Source organism: Ovis aries, chromosome 15 (genome assembly GCF_016772045.2).
Source record: "Ovis aries strain OAR_USU_Benz2616 breed Rambouillet chromosome 15, ARS-UI_Ramb_v3.0, whole genome shotgun sequence".
NCBI lineage: Eukaryota > Metazoa > Chordata > Mammalia > Artiodactyla > Bovidae > Ovis > Ovis aries.
This window is the reverse complement of record NC_056068.1, coordinates 79,685,177-79,704,409: the sequence shown is the minus strand read 5'-3', so window position 1 is coordinate 79,704,409 and position 19,233 is coordinate 79,685,177. Positions and strand designations below refer to the sequence as shown.

Below are 19,233 nucleotides of genomic sequence, written 5' to 3'. Positions count from 1 at the left end.
CTCCAGAACAAGAGCTTTCTTGGGTCCCACTGCCTTTCAGCCTAGTTCTGGAATCTTTCGGTCAGCTCGTGGCCGCTCTTAAAGCTAAAAGGAAAATCGACCAGCCAAGGTGCTACCCTGGCAGCAGTTACAAACTGGAACAGAACAGCTCAACACCGCAGCACCAGTGCAACGTGACCCGAGTGCGCCTGTCGGCAGAGCCGTGAACTTATTGTGGGGTCACCAACAGGGAAAGACCGGATGCAGGGAGGATCGGATGCATCATAAAAATCTTTTTTTTTTTTTTTCTGGTAAGCTAGCTTGTTATTTCCACATTCATTCATTGGTACTGTAAATATTTGTAAGAGCACTTCTTCCTTGCCAGGCCTTGTTTAGCACTGGCAAAACAGTGGAGAAGAAGGCAGTCATGGCCTGACTTCATGGAGCTTCCTGTCCAGTGGGAGGACAAGCGAGCAGCAGGCAATTCCAGTAGAAGGTGACGAGGGAGTGAGCACAGGGCTTGTAGGAGAGGCGTCACCTAGAATTGAGGAAACAAACCTTTGCAGAAGTGATGACTGAAAGCCCTTGAAAGCTGAGAGGTTGGGTGGGCAGAAAGGAAGAGTAAGGGACGGGGGTGGTTCAGGCCGAGAGGACTGTCAGGTGGCTCAAGTTCAGTTAGTTTGAAGAGAAATAAAAGTTTATTTCCTAAACTGGAGTGCAGATGCGAGTGAGTGAGAGGTGAGCCAGCCCAGGAAAGACAGGCTGGGGCCATGAAACACTCAAGGACTTCATCCCAAGGGCACTGAGTAAACACTGAACATTTCTTGTCGTTTAAGAAGTGGACTCACATCACCAAATGGCTGTTTTGTGCCTGAAGAGAGGCTCAAGTAGAAATGGTAAGAATGAAAAAAACAGAGGCTTGAAGCTAACTGTAGTCTCAGATACTGTTGTCAACATCAGAATGAAGAGGCTGTTTGGGCCAAAGAGCTCTGGAAGACACAGGTGCTAGAAGGCAAGTCAAGCCCTGAAGGAATGATGCCCAGCACCCCATCTGGGGGGCTCGGGGTCCACCCCAGCAACCCCATCTGGGGGGCCTCGGGGTCCGTCCCAGCACCCCATGTGGGGGGGCTCAGGGTCCGTCCCAACACCCCATATAGGGGGCTCAGGGTCCGTCCCAACACCCCATCTGGGGGGCCTCGGGGTCCACCCAAACACCCCACCTGAGGGGCTCAGGGTCCGCCCCAACACCCCATCTGGGGGGGCCTCAGGGTCCATCCCAACACCCCATCTGGGGGGCTCGGGGTCCGCCCCAGCACCCCATCTGGGGGGCCTCGGGGTCCATCCCAGCCTGCCTGGTGATGCCCAAAGCCTTCTCTCAGGTTCCAGCAAGGGACCCACAAACCCTGTCCTTCTCAACCCCACTTCTTGCACTAAAGTTCAGGAAGGCTTGTCCTTGAAAATTTCTGACCTTGAACATCAGGCGCAAACTAGCTGCCTTCTTCAGTTCAGTTCAGTTTAAAGCTCCCCAAATCTGCCTCTCTCTCAATTTACTGATTAAGCCAACTAGGAACTGTGGGGAACAGGAAAGTAAACGGCACCCCTGGGTCTCGGTTCTTTGTAATCTCTCCTGGAAGAATCATTCCGTGAGTTGGGTTCAGGGATCCTATGCAATCTTTGCGATCAGGCCATGGGGCGGGACTGTCCAAACTTTGGATGCTCAGACAGGTGTCAAGTACCCTGTGACTAAGAGGGGTAGGTGGAGAGGAGGTCTCCTTTTTCTGCCTGAGAGCCAGGGAAGGAGCTGCAGGCATGGAATGCCAGGAGCGCAACGGCCCTTCCCTGGGGTGCAGTCCTTTTGGGTTAGCCTTTTTTCCTTGCCTGTGCACCCCCTTTTTCTCATGGAGGTCTACTCTGGACCCAACAGGGATTCTCTCAATCTTCTCCACCCACCCTCCAATCCCAAGCTGAGTCTGGGAACTTCTTAGCCAACCAGCCACTCCCTCCTTTCCTCCTTTAAAGCCCTACAACCAGCAGGTGGCACCAAAAACCCTCTACCCCTCAGCTCCGACAACCTTCCTCAACCCTCTCCAAGACTGGTGAGCTGTGATTTAGGACAGGATTAGATCTAGGCTCTGAAACGTTAAGCACCATCAAACTCTGGCCAAGCTGCTTAAGCCTCTCCTGACTCAGTTTTTCCATCTGTAAAATGGGGATGTTACTTTTCGGTCCTGAGGACCACCATGATGCACTTGGTGTCTGGCACACATGTGCTTCTGTAAGTGTGAGCTATTCGTCTGACTTATTCAGAGGGAGGCCTCCTGAATCCCTGCCAGGAAGGGCTGGGGGGATGCCCTGGCTGAGGGGTGCCCAGGCAGGAGAGGAAGGTCGATGCCCAGGAGGCAGCCGGCGCTGGGTAGCGCTGCGCGGCCAATGCCCTTTTAACATTGCACTGCTAGTGACAGGCGCAGACAGTAGCACAATGTGAAAAGAGCTCCGGCCCGCAGCAGAGGGGCGCCGGCCCTCCTCCCAGGCCCCTGGGCTCCCCGCCCCCTCCTCGCCTTGCGCACAGCTCCCCTCTTCTCCGGCGTCCCTTGGTTCCCTCCACTCCTCCTTCCTAACATGGAGACCACCCTTCCCCAGAGGTTTCAGGGCAGGGGGAACAGAGTGCCAGGAAGCAGCCTGGCATTCCGTCTTCACGGGAAGACGACTGGGAGACACCCCCGCCCCCAGGTCCGGAGGTGATGTGCAGCTGGGTTTACCTGGATTTGTAGCTCCTGTCAGCTCCCCTTCAGAGAGGAGCTGGCTGGCCCAGACCACAGAGCTTCCTCCCGGCTCTAAAGCTCTCTCTCCCTTTTAGTTTAGATAAAGGGAAGGTCTAGGCCTTCACAGGACAGTCTCGGATGTGGGTGAACAGGCCGCACAGAGAGACCCCAGGTCTCCAGGAGGAAGCTATGGGTGAAGTCCCACCTCGGCAGCTCCTCTCGGAGGCCTGCAAAATCCACTGAGTGGATTCAGCGTGGAACAAAATGGTGCGGTTCATTCCCTCGCCATTAGAAACAGGCTTTCGTTGGCAGTGGGGTCAGAATCTGTTTCCTGTTTATCCAGGGACCCGGTTAGGGGGTTTTTCAAGCTCACCGGCATCTTCAGACGTCCCCATCCTACCAAGTCTAAGGGGCTTACACCCCAGACAAACAATCCTGAGACCGACCAAAGGTTCAGAGTCAGGTAGAGCTCTGGGGTGGCAGGCTCCTGGCTAGAGCTGCGGGCCTGGGGGGCCGGGATGTGGGGTAATTCCGGGGTGCACCCATCAGAGGGGCCCCTGGGGGATGCCCTGCGCCCTCCCCGCCGGGAGCTCTTCCTGGGGAGGTGGTTCCCTCCCCCTAGCCAGGAAAGCAGGAGAGCCTGTCCCCTGCCTTCCCATGCAGTCTGTTCCTGTAATCGGGGCCCGGGCCCCACCGTTCTAATGGACGGAGATCCAGGCTCCGCCGAGGGTTGGTCACCAGCCTCTGCTCTTGGGTTGAGCAAAGCCGTCCCCGTGGGGAATCGGACCGTGTCAACAAGGGGCCGAGGGGCCAAGAGCACGGGCCAGCCAGCTTTCTGGAGGCCAGGGGGAGATGCCCCCCAGGGGACCCAGATCGCACCCGGGGTGGGGGGCGGGGGCCAGACCCCGCGGCTCTCACGGCCCCCTCCGCTCAGAGCCGGGCCCCGCAGTCTGGGCCGCAGGCGGGGCCCTCCCCCTCCCCGGGCCCCGGAGCCGCCCCCCGGCTCCTGGCAGAGGCGGGCGTGGAGGCCGAGGAGGAAACGGGGGAGGGGCGGCTCGAGTTCCCCGCGCCCCGCTCCTCAGCGGCCACCATCTTCCGGCCCCGGCCCCCCGGAGCAGCGGGGGATGGGGCCCGGCCCGCGGCAGGGAGGGAAAGGGCAGGTGGAGGGGCGGCGGGAGCGGCGGGGCAGGCCGGGCCCGCAGCCATGGCGACCAGAGGGGCAGCCCGGAGGGTCCCAGGAACCGGGCGCGGGGGGCGCGGGGGCGCACGCTCCTTCCACACCCAGCTTGCGCCCCCCTCCCCCCGCCCCCGGGACACACACACCTGAGGCTGGACCACACACGGGCGCGCGCGCACACACTCCAGCCACACTTGCTGCACGGCTCAGCTTACTACACACTTACCCAGACGGCGTGCGTGGGGGGGAGCCCGCAGCTCGCGCTCGGAGCGCACCCCTCCAGGCCGGGCAACTCTTAAGGCAGGGGCGGGCCTCACTCCCGCGCGCAGCCCCCCGGCTCGTCCCACAACTTCTCCCGACGCACAACTCCGCGCTGGGTTCAGCCCTGCGGCCCCTGCGTTTCCCCCCTCAACGCCCCCGCCAAGTCCCCTGTGCCCCACACCCCCTGCGCACACACACACACACACACACACACACACACACCCTGCGCGCGCGCGCGCACACACACACCCCTGCGCGCGCACACACACACACACCCCTGCGCGCTCACATAGACACACACACACCCCTGCGCGCGCGCGCACACACACACACACACACACACCCTGCGCGCGCACGCACACCCCCTGCACACAGACACACATACACGCACGCCTGGGCACACACAGATGGCCCAGCGGAGCCCCCCGCCCCGGCCCCACCACACCCCCGCTGGAAAGGCGCAGGGAGCCACGCCAGCACTACACGCCTGCTGCCCCCCCGTCTCAGTTGCGGCGAAAGAAGAAACCAGAAGAGACGCCCGCGCGGAGGGGACGGCGGGGGGAGAGAAGACGGAGGAGGGGTGGCCCGCCCCCGGCCCTCGCCGAGAGGATGCGCCCCCCCGTCCGCGGCGCTGGCCCTCGGGGCGCCCCGATACCTACACGCCGCGCCTCCTTCCGCTCCTCGGCCCGCCGCCTCCCTCTTCCCGGGCCCTTTCTCTGCCCTCCCCGCCCCGGCGACCCCCCCCCCCCCCGGCGCCCGCCGCCCGCCGCCCTCCCGGGCCGGGCGCGGGCCCCGCGGAGGCCGCGGCCGAGGCGGGGGCGGGGGGCGCCGGGCGCCGGGCCCCCCGCGCCCCCTTCTCCTTCCACACTCCCTGCCGTCCATCTTGAATACTTGGGATTCTTGAATGGAGTGAGCAGGATCCGCTGCCCCAGGCTCCCATTGGCTGCGGGTTCACCCTTTTGAAACGAGATCCTCCCGCCCATTGGCTGCCGGGCTCCCCTCTTCGCCCCCAACCCCCATCCCCCGCGCCCCCCCCACGGCCGGCGAGGTCCAGGCGCTCCCAGGCGCCCCCTCCGCGGGCCTCCCCCCCACCTCCACGGGCACCCCCCCCACCCCGTGAGGTCGGCCTCCCGGCTCGTTCCATCACGCCCCCCACCCGGCTGCAGGTGAGGGCGGCCCCGGTTCCCGCCAAACGCGGCTCCCGAAGCCCGGCTCGCGGACGCCCCTGGTGCCGGACTCGGAGACCCTAGGAGACGCGAGAGGTGCGATTTCCTGCCCGCCTCCCGACGCCCCTTGAGCCGAAGTCCCTCTCCAACCGGGACCCTCCTGGCCTTTCAGCCTCAGCCCAGGCGATCAGAGCAGCGCTCCGGAGCCAGCCAGCCCCCTGGGCTGGGCAGGAAGAGGGCCGCTCCGGAAAGATCTGGGCCCTTCTGAGCGGCTGCAGCCCCTGGTTGCCGCGGGGCAGGCCTGACCCTAGCAGGAATGTGCAGCATCTGGGGCCCTGCTCCGTCTCACACATCCCCTGGGACCAGCCCGCCCATCCCCGCCCGGCCCAGTACTGGGCCCACTCGGAGCTGGGAGCCCAGACCGGCACGGAGGAGCAAGGGAGCCGGGCAGTGACTCAGGCCTGGACGTGGGGGTTCCTTTATTCTGGGCCCTGATTTGCGGTAACAGGCTTCTCGAGATCACGGTCTCCTCTCTGGGCCTGTTTCCTGATTTACAAAAGTTTGGTCTAGAACTTCCTATAGAAGTTTCTATGTGAGGACGGAAATGTCTGCACTGTACCCTCCAATGTGGTAGCCACTAGCCACGTGCAGCTACTGACCCTTTGAAATTGGCTACGATGACTGCTGTTGTTCAGGTGCTCAGTCGTGTCCCACTCATTGTGACCCCATGGATTGCAGCACGCCAGCCTTCCCTGTCCATCACCAGCTCCCGGAGCTTACTCAAACTCATGTCCATTAAGTGGATAATGGCCATCCAACCACCTCATCCTCTGTCACCCCCTCCTCCTCCTTCTGTCAATCTTCCCCAGCATCAGGGTCTTTTCCAAGACTATGACTGAGGAAATGGGGTTCTGAAAGCATCTAATTTTAATCACTTCTAATAGCCACATGTAACCAGGGACACCAGTTTGGACACTGCAGGCCCAGGATGCTGGTGTTCCTGCTGGTGAAGAACACTCTAGGGATCTTGCTCAGGCAGAAAGTCTTTTCTCCTTGTCCCTAAGGTGCAAAGTCCTCCAGATCCCACGTGTGTCAGTGTCCAGAAAATGAGGCTCAAATCCTTGCCACCTTCGTCCGAATGCATTCCTTACTGCTGTCGGATTGTCAGTCTGCTCTGTGGGAGCTGAGATTACACATACCCACAGCACACGGAAGGTTAGGGGTAGTAGAGGATTTGCAAGTTTGCCCCAACCTTCATGTTTTTCCAAGGATAAACAAGATGTTGACCAGAGTTAGGGTGGGGGATGTCCTTGGCCCAAAACTTCCCTCATAGCTCAGTGGGTCAAGAATCCGCTACCAATGCAGGAGACCAGGGTTGGATCCTTGGGTTGGGAAGGGCCCCTGGAGAAGGGGGAAATGGCAACCCACTCCAGTATTCTTGCCTGGGAAAATCCCATGGACGGAGGAGCCTGGCGGGCTACAGTCCACAGGGTTGAAAGACGTGGACACGACTGAGCGGCTAAAGCACCAAGGGCGCATGGCACTTAAAGATTGAAGTCACGCCAGGCTCCTCTGTCCTTGACCATCTTCCAGAGTCTGCTCAAACTCATGTCCATTGAGTCAGTGATCCCATCCAACCGTCTCATCCTCTGTTGTCCCCTTCTCCTCCTGCCTTCAATCTTTCCCAGAATCAGGGTCTTTTCCAGTGAGTCAGTTCTTTGCATCAGGTGGCCAAAAGTACTGGAGTTTCAGCTTCAGCATCAGTCCTTCCAGTGAATATTCAGGACTGATCTCCTTTAGAGTGGACTGGTTGGATCTCCTTGCAGTCCAAGGGACTCTCAAGAGTCTTCTCCAACACCACAGTTCAAAAGCATCAATTCTTTAGCGCTCAGCTTTCTTCTCAGTCCAGCTCTCACATCCTAACTTGTTATAGGAGTGTAAAAAAAGGCACCAGGAGCTATTTGGCTCCAGCCTCTGCCCCTACATTCTTTCCGCATTGTCTGGGAGTTCCAGAATGCTCCTGGGCCCTGTAGCAGCCTTTCTTCCTCATCGTCTGTGTCCAGGGTCACTCTGGAGCTGGCCCTCTGCCTTTCTCGCTGATCTCCAGAGTCCCTCCAGATCTCTACTTGGGTATGTGTGTGTGCGAGAGCTCAGGCGTGCCCATGAGATCAGTCGTGTCCGACTCTGCCACCCCCTGGACTGTAGCCCACCAGGCTCCTCTGTCCATGGTATTCTCCTGGCAAGAATACTAGAGCGGGCTGTCACTTCCTCCTCCATGGGATCTTCCCCACCCAGGGATCAAAGCTGTGTCTCCTACACGTCTCCTGCATTGCAGGCAGATTCTGTGCTGCTGAGCCACCAGGGAGCCTCGTAGAACTGGGTAGCTGTGAGTCAGCAAGACCTTCTGCCCCAGTCCTTCTGCCCCCAGAAGGACCGACTCCGAAACACTGGAGACACGCTCCCTCTCCGATTGAATGTCAGTGGAAGGGGCCGGGCTTCATGGCTCCACACTCACCGAGCCCACACAGGCCTTCCCATGAGGAGCTCTTTCCTTCCCCTCCTTCCACAGTGATGTGTTTTGTGTCTCCTGTCCACTGCTTCTGTGTCTGAGGGCTTCCTGTGTGGAAATCTCCGGAATCACTGCTGGGAGACGTTCCTAGCCCCAAGGTGCTCCTAGTTGAGGGTTGAAAGGCAGACACACAAAGAGGGAGTCAGAGAGCCACAGGTGTCCAAACAGGTGCGAGAACCTTCTCTCCGAGGCAAACCCACCTCCCTGAGGTCTTGATGCTGGTCTTGCTTCCTCAGTCGCCCCGTTTACTTGCGTCTCCAACCCCCTTCCAGGAGCCCAGAGCAAGGGTCAGCGAGTTAGAGCCCACAGATCGGATTCTGGCTGCTGCCTGCTGCAGATTCTTTGTTTGTTTGTTTGGGACGTTTCGGGTTTTGTTTGCTTTGGGATTTGTTCTTTGCTTTTGCGATTAAGGTTCACCGGGATGCAGCCCTTGCTCCCTGAGTTACACACCGCCTGTGACCACCGTTGCACTATGGTGGCTGGGTTGAGTGGTCCTCACCGCAGAGATCCCACAGCCAGCACAAGTGAGCCTGTTTCTCAGCCGGCTCGTTACAGCAAAGGCCTGTGGATGCTTACGGCCTGTACTAGCGCTCAAGGAGGGCCACTGAAATTACCCCGAGATGGGGATGGAAAGACGTAGCGGAGGTGTTCGCCGTCAGCCTACACCGAGGCTCAAATCGGGCCAAGTAGACCACTTCTCACAGAGCCAGTTGGCTTTCCACATCTCTCCTTCACGTCCCACACACTCGTAAACCCGTGCAGTCCAGCCTCCGCCCCTGCTTTCCGCTGAACCGGTTCCCACTAGGACCACCCTGACCCCCTGTAGCCTGGTCCATCATCCTTTGCTCAGTCCCCACCACGCACAAGCTCTCTTTAGCACCCACCTCTCTTGACTACATCAGTCTTGAAATTCTGGTGGCTTCCAGGAGACTAGACCAGCCTTGAGTTGCCTCTTATTTCTCCCGCGATTCCTTCTCCGGTCCCTTCCCTTGGGTCTTTTTCCTTCCCCTCCTGCCTAAGCACACGTTCTGCGAGGATCTGCCCAGGGCCTCTGCCTTCCCTTGAGGTTTCTTGCTGCACAAAATCATCCATTTGCCTGCTTTTAATATTAAGACTCATGTCGGTGTGGTGTCTTTCCAACATATAACTTCTGACCTGACAGCCCAGATTTCCATCTTCCCGAAAAAAAATCCCTGGCTGTCCAGCGGTCAAGATATCACCACCCGATGCAGGGGATGTGGGTTCGATCCCCGGTCAGGGAGCCAAGATCCCGCAGCCTTGCGGCCAAAAAACCCCAAAGAGAAAACGGAAGCAAAACTGTAACGAATTCCAGAAAGGCTTTTAAAAATGGTCCTCGATAAAAAAAAAGGGGGGGTGGTGTGGAGAAAAGCCCAGGTTTCTAACAGGATGCTACAGCTCCTCAGATGCTTGCCTCCCTGACCAGACAAGCCGAATTCGTTCAATGTCAGTATCAGAGGTGATGTGCTGAGCCCGGCCCTGCCCTGCGAGCATCTGCCTCTCCTCGCATCTCCCCCTTCATGGCTGCTCGTCCCAAGAGACCCTGCCCTCGGTGCATCCCTCCTCGGGGGCAGTCTCGTCCATTCTTGCACTTTCAACAGCCACCTGTGCGTGAATCACTGCCCAGTCCAGCTCTGGGTGTGTTTTCAGCTGCCTCCTCGCATTCCCAGCGTATGAGGTAGGGGTCAGGTGTTTCTGCCTGCCCAGACTCCATCCTGAACCTGGTAACTGCCCCTTAGCTTTCCTCTAGGGAGACAACCGCCCCCTGCTTTCCCTCCGTGTGGGTCACCCAAGGCTGACCTCGTCTGCCCCTTTGGGGGGCATTCCCAGAAACCAGGCATATCAGTCGTTTCTGGCTGTGTAGCAAATTAGCCCCAAACTCAGGGGCTTAAGACAGCACACAATTATCTTCTCGCGGTTTCTGTAGGTCGGGAATCTGGGCAGGCTTCCGTTGGGTTCTCCGATCATGGTCTCTCATGAGACATTAATCAAGGTGTCACCCAGCACTCGGGTCTCATCCGAAGGCTCAACTATGCTTTCAGAGTTGTGGGCAGGATTCAGCTCCTCAGGGGCTGTCGGACTGAAGGTCTCGGCTCTTTGGTGGCGATTGGCCACCCTCGGTTGCTGGCCACGTGGGTGTCCGCCCCGTGGCGGCTTGCATCGGCAAAGCCAGCGAGTCTGCTAGCGAGACGGAAGTCAAAATCTTTAATCACCTCATCCCAGAAGTGACAGCATCGCCATGTTGCCATATTTGATTGGTCAGAACTAAGTCAGTCACTCGGGGAGAAGACGACACAGAGGTGTCATCCAGGAAGCAGGCTCACTGGGGAGGGGCAGCTTCAAGCCTGTCAGCCGCAGAAGTTTTAGCCAGTGAAACCACGATAACTGAATCAAGGCTGGGCATCTAATCAAAGTCGATCAGAATTAGACCTGAGATGTTTGCCAGGACTTTGGAGAGAGTGGAGTTGCTGGCATTGTTCTGGAGGAGAGGGTAAGCTTGAAACTGCTGGAGGTCACAACCACTGTCTTGTGGAGGAGAATCTGCCTAAACTGGAAATGGATTAAGGAACAAGAAGGTGAGAGATGGGGAGAGAGATACGCCTGATACAGCCACACCTGCAGCAGAACCTCTAGAGGCTTTGGTTACATCAGCCCAGATGTTCCTCCTGCTTCTGTCGGTTTCAGATGAATTCTGCCATCCACAGCCCGAGGGTCCCTGGCGGATAAAATGTCTCAGAAATACCTGGATTCAGTTTGCCCAAATCCAATTATCTTACCTTCGTCTCCCCCACAAAGCTGCTTCTTTTCCTAGGTTCTATTTTGCGGATGAAAGCATGACAAAGTTGTTTAGGGCGAAAACCTTGAAGTCATTTCTGCCCTTCCTCATCTGCTCTGGAGGTGAAATAGCCCGTGCAACACGGCTTCTATAGAACCGTAGAAGAGGCCGTCTTCCTTCGCAAAGATGGAGGAGGCTCCAAGGTGACCTAGAGAAACGCAAGCTAAACAAGCGAGCAAGGTTTCCTCCTAGTCGTTTGAATCCTACAGAATTTCTGGAGGTGAATCCCATGATTTGGAGGAGGAAAACAGTGTACCTGACTCTCATATCAAAACACACCACCGACAAAATGAAATTCGGACAAACTGTCTGGTGACCTTGTCGTTTGGAATGCAGTTTGGGCTGGTGTTGTGAAAATACTCCCTCTGACTCTAAGGCAAATCATAAGAAATTGTGTCATTGGAAAGTCACTCATACCTTCTTTGTCATCTTTCTCCTTGTGGTCCCACTCGTAATTCTGATCTTTCCTGTTCTTTCCCTACGCCTCTTTCATCCAGAACTGCCCTGAATCCTGTGTGTTTAGATGCTATCCGCCTGTCAGCTTAATATCCACCCTGGGGTTTTGGATCATCCTCTGAAAAGCCCTCCTTCCAACCTCCCCTGCATCAGAGCATGAGCCCGCAGCACGGACCTCAGACCATTCATCTGCCCTGAACTGTGAGGGCTCTCTAGTGCCCAGACCACATTTTCTAACCTTTATTGGTTGTTGTTTCTTAGTCGCTCAGTCGAGTCTGACTCTTTGCGACCCTGTGGACTGTAGCCCGCCAGGCTCCTCTGTCCATCGGATTCTCCGGCAAGGATACTGGGGTGGTTTCCATTTCCTTCTCCAGGGAATCTTCCTGACCCAGGGATCAAACCAGTGTCTCCTGCACTGGCAAGCAGATTCTTTATCTCTGAGCCACCAGGGAAGCTTTTATTGGGTTAAGGAACCTTCTTTTAAAAGCTGATGAAATCTATGGGTAAGGTAGATCTTTCTAGAAAATCTATATTTTGTGTTTGATGTAACATTTCAAGAGTATGAACCCTCCAGAGTCCATTTACTACATATTGTGCCCACCTTTCATCAATTCAGGTTAGACCTTCATACAGAGAATACGTTCTGAACTTCTTAGCGGGGCATTCCGTGTCTTCCAGACTGAGCCCTATCTGCCTTTCTAATTGCAGCTGCTGCCTCGTGCAGGCGTGGTTGGTTTATGTCTGATCCCCCGTCAAGCCCCGAGTCTCCCTGCGAGGAGAGAGTGTGCCTTTTAATTTTTCCTTGTTACATCTCCCCAGACAGGATGACAGTTTCCCAGGGGCAACAGTCAGAACACTTAGTACAAGATCAATTGTTAGTTCACTGCTAGATTTTTTTAAAAATTATCTTGTTATGGTAAGTATGCTTAATATTCAACACATTTGCCCTGTTAACAGATTTTAAAGTGTACAATGCAGGGTTATTGACAATGGACACAATGTTGTCCCGCAGATCTCTAGGGTTTATTCATCTCTCTTAATTCAAGCTTTATGCTGGTTGATTAGTCATTTCCCATTTTCTTTGCCTCCAGCCCTTGGCAATCACTGTTCCATTCTTTGATTCTGAGAGTCTGACTATTTTGGAAACGTCATGTAAGTGGAATCACACAGCATTTGTCTTTCTGCGGTAGGTCTATTTTATTTAGCGTGATATCCTCAAGGCTCACCCGTGTTTTCACTCACTGAGGAAGTCCTTCTGTCTTTAAGGCTGAATCCGACTCCACTGGGTGCCTTCACCACACTTCCTGTATCCATTCGTTGTCAACGGACATTTACGTTGTTCCTACATCTTGACCATTATGAATGGTGCTGCAGTGAGCAGCTAGATTTATTAATTTCTAGCAGCAAAAGGATTTTAGGGTGACATGCCAAGCCAGTATGATTCAACGTCATATGCCCCAAATCTGTATCTGCAGAGAGCTCTGATTTCAAAACTTTCCAGTTGCCGTGGACCCCACAGGGACAGGGAATGCTCAGACACTGCCATGATTTTGGTTTAGAAAATACAGGTCTCCGCTGGGGAACTTTTTACCGCCTTGGCCAGTACTAATCTCAGGAATCGTTTTCGGCAGCTGGAGCCCTTTGGGATGCTGGAGAAACTTAAAGAACCGGCTCCGCTGGTGGATTCTCAGGTGAGTTTATTGATTTCATATTGCAGCTCTCGACTCCACCCCCACCCGCAGAACAAGCCAGAACAAGACATAGGAATCTCTCCTCTGTTGCTCCAAAATGGGCTTTCTCAGGAGATTTCCTGAGAGTCTCGGGAGAGGTGCAATTTCCTCTTGCCCTCTTTGGCCCCATTTAAAATTCCCTCTCCCACCCCCACCTCCCATGGGCGAGGGACATTTTGTATCACACGGTAGGAAGTGGAAAGAAGACAACATGAGTCCATAGCAGGCCAGGACCTCTGGGACCAGGGCTCTGTCTTGTTCGACACTGTATTTCCAGGGCTACAGCAGTGCCTAGCACATAGTGAGCCCTCAAACGTTACTTGTTGAATGAATGAATGGGAAAACAGGAGAAGTCAGTGGTCTTGGCTTCTAATTTGTAAGTGTTTGTCTTCAGAACCTCTATGCTTTCTCTGTGGGCACTTGGTATCTTGTGATTTCATCCAACAATCAGCCCTAAAGGATCTGGGTCCTACTAGGCCTGTCAGGACCAACGAGATGACCTCAGATCTCTCTCATATGCAGATGCCCTCCTTGCATGCAGGGGCCTTACATGATGGTATCGATGTGCTATGGTTGGGGGTATCAGTTAATGTTAGTTTCTACCTCATGATCCATAACGGCCACTCAAGCTCCAGCCATCATGTTTTATTCCAGCCTGTAGAGGGGAGAAACAAGGACTGAAGAAGGATGTGCTCCTCTTTTAAAGAGACTCTCCAGAGGTTGTCTATGATACTTCTCCTTACATCCCATTGGCCGGAATGTAGTCACATGGTCCCAGCAGATTTCGAGGGAGGAGTTCTCTATATTTCCGGTGGCCGGGTAACCAACCAGCTAAATATCAAGGGTTCTGTTACAAAGGAAGAAGTGGGAACGTGCTGCGGGGGGCTGTTGGCGTGGTTGAAGAGGTGGTTTGGCCTGGAAAGTCTGGCCTTGCAAAGCCAGAGGACTTTCTCTCTGCTCCCATTTTCTGCCCTCATTTGTGGAGTGACAGACTGCAGCCCAGCCCACATGCAGGCGCCCACAGTGACCAGAAAGCATGGGTGCTGGGAGGCAGACGGCCACAGGTTCAAATAGGTCTATAGGCCTCTCTTTCCCTCCTTTTATGAAGTGAGAAAAGCAATACCCATTGTGTCCAGTTATGGCGAGTACTTCGCTCCTTGGAAATCCCTGGGACAGACTTGTGGCCCATGAATGGTGCTTTTTTTTTTTAAAAAAAAAAATTGTGGTTAAAAAATATACAATTCACCTTTTGAGCCATTTTTAGTGTATAGCACCACTACACTGCTACTGCACGTCGTCATGTAACAGATTTCTAGAACCTTCTCACCTTACAAAACTGAACCGCCCCAGCTACTGAAGATCAAGACCCCTGCTCCCTCTCCCTCCAGCCCCGGCAGCCACCATTCTATTCTCTAAGAATTCGGCTCTGTTAGACCCCCTCGTATCAGCAGACTTGGACGTTATTTTCTTTTGTCCCTGGCTTATTTCAGCAGTGACCAGAGGCAAAGAATGCCCAGGTCTACTGATACGAGCATGACGGCCTCAAGTTCCACCCATGCTGTAGGATATGGCGACGTTTTTTCTTTTTTAAACTGAATCACATTGCATTGTGTGGCTATACTTCATTTTCTTTAGCCACATATTCTTTGTCCAGATGGATGTTTAGACTGCTTCTGCCTCGCAGCTCTTGTGATTGATGCTGCGAAACTGGTGCTTCTTGGAATTTCCCTGGTGGTCCAGTGGTGTGAGTTTCCACGCTTCCCATGCAGGGGGCGTGGGTTCCATCCCTGGTCTGGGAATAAGCTCCTGCATGCCGCACAGTGCAGCCAAAATCTAGACAAACAAATAAATAGCTACAAAAGAGAATGGTGCTTCTTATCAGAGACTAGTTGGTATGAGAGCCTAGTTCTTCCCTTTCTTTCAAAACCGTTTCGTGGGGAGCTTCATGGTTTGCTGGTTTTTTGTTTTCCGGGATGTAAATGATTGTTAGATGAAACATCTTAGGTGGAAATAAACAAGGTGGGTGAATCTGGGAGGTCTATAGATGTTGCATATCATTTAGAGGGACAGGGGACAGTTACAGAGGACAGCTTCTCTTTAGGTGGCCTGTTTGAATAGGTAAGACATCTGCAGTGGTGCCACACTGTTGAATCCCCGAGCCACTAACATTCCAGGCTCCAGACGTTTCCTAACGGGCCGGGTGAGGAACCATCACTCGGCTCCCACTGAAGCCAGCTCTCCACAAGCCCTAAATCCCAACCCCAGGGACACAGGCCTGAGCAGCAGGGAGGAGGAAGGACCGCGCACTGCAAATGTGTGGTCCCCTCCTTGAGAAACAACCCGGTAGGCAAAACCCTAGCTGATAATGACCACAAGAAGCCACGCCTCGGGTTTCCTACCTCCAGTGGTTTCCTCAGGAGACACAAAAGCTAAGAATAATGTCGATGTCATTGTTTTAGGGAAAAAAAGCTCTTTACCCAAATATGGACGTTGCCCACTTTGAATCAAAAGCGTGTATAGGTCTAGATGGTCTCTGCGGTATTCCCAAGGAGCTTCCTAGCAGCTGGAGTGAAAAGGCAACCACTCATGAACACACTGCTGTTGACTGGGAAGCGCAGAGGGCACTCCCAGGGGGACGGGAGGACGCGGCTCGCACTGGACTCACGAGAATGACAGCGTTTGAATAAATGGACGAGGAGTTCCCTGGTGGTGTAGTCGATATGAGTCCACCCGCCAGCGCTGGGGACACAGGTTCGATCCCCGGTCCCAGCGGATCCCACATGCAGGGGAACAAACAAGCCCGTCCATCACAACTGCGGAGCCGGTGCCCAGGCCCGTGCTCTGCAGCGAGAGAAGCCAGTGCTGTGAGGAGCCGGTGAGAACGCCGCAACTACAGAGCAGCCCCTGCTCGCCGCGGTAGAGACGGCCCGCACACAGCAACGGAGACCCAGCGCGGCCAAAAGTGTGAAAGAATGACGCCGGACAGCATTCGAAAGGCGTTTCCCTTTCGTTTCGCTTCAGCCAATAGGTACCGACGGCCAGCTTGGTAGGTGCCAGCCTCCCTGCTTGAAGCTGAGGCTAATGACAAAAAGACACGGTCCCTGCCCTCCAGGGGTTTTTCAGAATTATCTAGGCAAGGGGAACAGCTTTTTCTTTTTTTTTAATATTCATTTTTTTTCTTTTTTTAAAAAAATTAATGTATTTATTTTAATTGGAGGCTAATTACTTTACAATATTGTAGTAATTTTTGCTATACATTGACTTGAATCAGCTATGGGTGTACACGTGTCCCCCATCCTGAACCCCCCTCCCACGACCCTCCCCATCCCATCCGTCAGGGTCATCCCGGTGCACCAGCCCTGAGCACCCTGTCTCATGCACCGGACCTGGAGCAGCTTTTTCTAATGAGGACCACACTGCCCGGGTCCTCACGCTCTGAAGGGGCACAGAGTCCTCTCCAGAGGGCCCAGTCCCCACGAGGCAGGGCTGGATGAGCAAGGGTGGGGACAGGGGCTGACCGACCTGCTGTGGCCGCAGGACAGGAGCTGGCCTTGACAGTGACCCTGGACCCTGCAGGTCAGGCACCGTGTGTCTGGTGGCCCCAGACCCTCGCCTCTCATCTCACCCTGTAACCAGGCATCTTCTGCTCGGCCCCTGACCCTTGGCCCCGCGGCTCTTGTTTGTGTCCACTGTGGATCGCCTTGAGACTCTGGCCCTGAAGCTGGTTTAGGAGAGAAGGACGAAGTCCCCGTGGGGCTTCCAGGAGGAACCCCTCAGCTGTGAGCAAGCCCTTCACACTTGAGACCTGAGCTGGGGAGTCCCCCGCCCAGAGGTGGGGCGGGCTGGGTGACACAGCGGGATCCCCAGGCAAACTGCAGAGTCTGGTTTGAACGCAATGGAGCCTTCCCAGCTGGGGTGACCTTGAGCAAATCATTTCCTCGAGGCTCCTTTTCTTCATCCGCTAAACGGGCAAAACAATACCAGGGATGATTGCAAAGTTTCAGGGAAATGCTGAAAAGGAAGTCCGGTGTGGGGCAGGTGGGAAAATGCCCGCGTGAGGGGGCTTAAGCAAGGGAGGGGAGTGGGGGATTCACGGGAGCCCCCTGGAGAGGAGAGGAGAAGAGGGCGTTCAGCTGAGCCGGACCCTGCCCCTGACTCTGTGGAGCTGGTCTGCTCGGTCACCCAAGGAGAAACGGGGCGACGGGGGGCGGGGCCGGGCGGCCAGTCTGTCACCGCAGGGTGATGGATGACCCTGTAATTAACAAGGAGCAGCTCTGAGCTCCTTCCCCTGCGGGAGTGCTCCCCGGGTGAACACTCCAGGGAGTGCCTGGGAGGCCCTCCTCGAGGGCTTGGAGCTGAGGCTGGGTGTAGAGTTTGCAGGGAAATTCTGACACAGCCTTCCAGAGGTTGGTACTTGTGTGTGAATGCGAGTGAATGTGTCTATTTGTGACCCAAATATTAGCGGTTTTTAAAAAATATTTATTCATTTGGCTGCTTTGGGTGTGAGCTGTGGCATGTGGGATCCAGTTCCCTGGGGATCCCGCTTTGGGAGTGTGGAGTCAGCCACTGGGCGCCAGGGGCTTCCCTCGTAACAGTGAATGCCTGTGCGTGTGTGCGCCTATGCACGCTTGTATGTGCTTGCACATACCTGGGCTTCCCTGGCAGCTCAACTGGTAAAAAATCCACCTGCAACGCAGGAGAGCCGCGTTCAATTCCTGGATCGGGAAGATCCGCTGCAGAAGGGGTAGGCTACCCACTCTGGTATTCTGGACTGGAGAATTCCATGGACTGTATGGTCCTTGGGGTCGCAAAGAGTCGGACACAACCGAGCGACTTTCATATCTATGGGCTTCCCAGGTGGTGCTGGTGGTAAAGACCCCGCCTGCCCATGCAGGAGACGTGAGAGATGCAGGTTCTATCCCTGGGTGGGGAAGACCCCCTGGAGGAGGGCATGGCAACCCATTCCAGTACTCTTGCCTGGAGAATCCCATGGACAAGGGAGTCTTGCAGCCTGCAGTCCATGGGGTTGCAAAAAGTGGGACACGACTGAGCAACTTAGCATGCACACAACAGGCGCACGTATCTGTATGAGTCTACACGTGTGCTAGGTTGCTAATCAAGACACAGTTAAATATACAATGAGAGGAATATGTAAAATGTAGATTTTTGTCTGGGTCACTTAAAGCGGACTTGCAGTTTGAACAGTTCGTTTGGCAGGTAGGTAGCCTGGGTTCCCAGGGAGGAAATAATGACGTGTCCTTGCCCCATCCAGCACAGGTCAGGACGGAAGAGGTGTCCCAATTTTCTTAAAAGCTTTTTTCTGGGAGAAGGGGAATTCATATTTCCCCAACGTTTCTTCTCAGATTCAAGATGGTGGAGATCTCCCTGGCATCCATGGCTAAGCCTCTGTGCTCCTGGTGCAGGGGCCTGAGTTCGATTCCCAGTCAGGGAACTAGATCCCACGCGCCACAGCTAAGACCCTGTGTAGCCAAATACATATACTTTTTTTTTTAAGTCGAGATTGTGGAGAGATTTTGGTCATGGCCGAGTATAATTTCAAACAAGTCTTAGGACAGAGAATCGTAAGGTTGTTGCAAAAAAAAAAAAAAAAATTACCTTGAGAAAAATGGAGTCTAGGTTATTAAGCACTGGGGTCTACTTCCAACTCTGCTTTGCGCCAGTTTAGAGGCCTTGAGGGGCTGGATTAATTACTCTCTAAGGCTCCATTCTCCACTGGCAAAAAGGGGATAATAATGATCTGAATTATTGAGAGTCCCTCGGACTGCAAGCAGATCAAACCAGTCAATCCTAAAGGAAGTCATCCCTGACTGTTCATTGGAAAGACTGATGTTAAAGCTGAAGCTCCAACACTTTGGCCACCTGATGTGAACAGCTGATCATTTGAAAAGACCCTGATGCTGGGAAAGATCGGGGGCAAATGGAGAGGGGATGGCAGAGGCTGAGATGGTTAGATAGCATCACTGACTCCATGGACATGAATGTGGGCAAATTCCAGGACATAGTGAAGGACAGGGAAGCCCGGCGTGCTGCAGTCCATGGGGTCGCAAAGAGCCAGACACGACTCAGCAACTGAACAACAGTGGTGTGGTGCCATCATATTTTATTCGAATTCGAAAAGCAGCAAATCTCCTTAAATTAAAAAAATCAAGGTTGCATGATTGCAGGATTGGTATGCTGAGCGGTTTCTAGGGTGTTCACAACTATGGCCTGACAGCGTCCTTCGAGTTGGCAAAGTAACGAACCTTCGTTAAGTTTCCA

At 54.7% G+C, this 19,233-nt stretch overlaps 1 long non-coding RNA gene across 1 annotated transcript; it reads right to left on the bottom strand.

Moving 5' to 3' along the window:
• Window positions 1-183: 183 nt before the first annotated feature.
• On the bottom strand, window positions 184-4,302 carry LOC121816727 (uncharacterized). Its single transcript, XR_006056436.2, has 2 exons — window positions 4,145-4,302; window positions 184-517 (listed from the first exon to the last, which is right to left on the bottom strand). It is a non-coding gene; the product is annotated as an uncharacterized LOC121816727 (long non-coding RNA).
• Window positions 4,303-19,233: the final 14,931 nt, after the last annotated feature.